Here is a 2,500-nt window from a genome sequence, read left to right on the forward strand (position 1 = left end):
TCGGGGAATTTGAATCACTATTTCATTTTATTGTGCTATGAGTAATGAGTGAATGATGATGACAATTGCAGTCATAATTCATAATTTCCGTAATAAGCAAAATGGATTTTACCTAACATCCAAAGCCCAGGTGGCACCACTTTCATTTAGCACCTGCATGAGAGAGAGTCTTGAATGGCTGCCATCCACGGTCTCTAGCAAGCACTATCTTTATAGAGTGCCAGAGGGATGTCTTTTACTGTGGCACTCACAGTCATAAGCACAGGTTTCCTTCCTTTTCCCTACCTCTTCATGTTATCTTCATTGTGGATGGTTATATGTTGCGTATTCGTTCATGACAGTACACAATTACGAAAAAAATAAAGTTGTTTTCCATCCTCTCATAAAACAGCAGTACTTCTATCACTGAGTATATAGAAAATAATGAGTTGATATTGACCCTATACTACAATTTTAGTAGTATTTATAGAGCCTGCGATATGGCATAAATAAGTCTCTAAATACAGTGAAACACACAAATATTAAAATACAAAAATGGTTCTTGTATTATAATGAGTAACTAAAAGAAAGTGGGAAAAGTTAAGGCATCTTGTGTGAAGCTGCCTCGCTCTGAAATAAAACTCCTCCTGGAGACTGGGCAAGCAAATCTATCCCCAGTTCGCAATGGGTTATATTGCCTCGGTTGAACCATTGACATTCTGGTAGAACATTTATGAAAATCCTAAATGTCCATAATCGATTTCCAGCTACACCGCTCCCGAAGGCGTCCCCATTAAGCTGACCTTCACCTCCGGCGTCGGCGGACACCATCCCATGGGCGAGCATCTTCCCGTGACGCCCACTTTTTTACTACTAAAACTGTCATATTTGCTCTATTCGTTTCACCGTTTATCTGTCTACCAGACTCTATTGTGACTTTCATATCAACGCTGTGAAAGACTTGCAGTATCATTTCTCAATAACGTCTTTTGTGATAATCGGCATTTATTTATTTGTTTCGATATTGATGCGAACAAAAATCGTTCTCATGTGAATAGCCTTAATAAAACACTGACAATATGATCTACACTTTTTATATTATGAACCAATAAATACAATCTGATAATGTTGCGTCTCATGAGAAAACGTCCATGTACAAAGGCATGGATTATTTTTTAAAGCTGTTGGTTAGTGAATGAAATGTGTTCCTCGACATTAACAACTGAAAATAAATATCTTATTGTGATTGTATAGGAATGTCTTAATTACTATATCTTAAAAGGTGGCTAGACAACAATGGAATTGATAAATAGTATACATAATACACATACAGATTATATAGGTATGTGTATTTATTTGTTGGTCATTTTATTTTTTTTACCTCGTTGTTTGATTTGTTCTTACTTTCCTATTTTTTAAGAGTATAAGTCTTCACACGAGAGTATGAATTAATATATTTTTCTTCAGTGGGATTGATTTCATATTTTATGTATACAATAACATATACACCTCACACACACACACACACACACATGCATGGATTATACATACATATGTATATTTATACACATAAATACTTACACGCAGACATACATGACAAGCTACAACGAATGCTTTTTCAAAACTGGCATATTCTCCTCCGGTAATACAGAGCACACATCATACAGAAGCATAAAATCATACACCGTCCAAGCCCTTTCTTGACTGCAAAAAGGACATACACCATGATTCCCCCAACAGTAGGTTTATACACGTTATACATTTATACATCCTCTTTTAAGTTGTGGGGCATATTTATGCTTACATCCAACTAACTTTGGACCATTTGTTGTAATCAGGTGGTTACATGTGGCATGATATTTCACTGGCGGTTATCAAGTTGCTTAATTGCATACCGTCCTGCAATGAGACTGGGGCTGGCGTAGGCTGTTGGAGAAATGACTCGGCTGAGCGCACGGGTTCGAGTCCCAGATTCCGTTCGAATTCGGAAGGGCATCCAATCGGAGTAAATGTCCTCACCTGCCAATTAAAAGCCCTTAGGAAGAAGCCATCAACTTGGTCCTTACGAGGAAGTACGTAGCGTGACATCGAACCATCCACTGAATCCGAATACTGTGCTGCTAACTAATATTTTCTGGTGGGTTGATCTCAACATCTTACAAAGGTGTTCTAGATAATTCATATTGATTCATTTACATAACTTCTAATTTAGCTATTTCTGCCTGTTCGTACAATAAAAGTACAAGGCATAGTAATCTAGAAATGACTGTATGCATGGCACCATGACTGCTATGACTATGACTGCTTTGTATAAGAAATGTGACATACTCAAAACGAGGCCTAAAATCTGTTCCTATTCTTGGATGCATTTGAGGCATGGTCATAATAATATGAATTAATGTTGCACAACAAATTTAAGTTCTGACATGATCATATCTAGCATATCGACTGAAAAGGAGCGCAATCGCATGGCTCTTCATCTATTCGTTCACCACCTGTGCAATCTGCTCAGGCGTGGGCA

The sequence above is a fragment of the Penaeus japonicus genome, unplaced genomic scaffold, assembly GCF_977035675.1.
Source record: "Penaeus japonicus unplaced genomic scaffold, GWHDUDI00000001_assembly GWHDUDI00000020, whole genome shotgun sequence".
Taxonomy (NCBI): domain Eukaryota; kingdom Metazoa; phylum Arthropoda; class Malacostraca; order Decapoda; family Penaeidae; genus Penaeus; species Penaeus japonicus.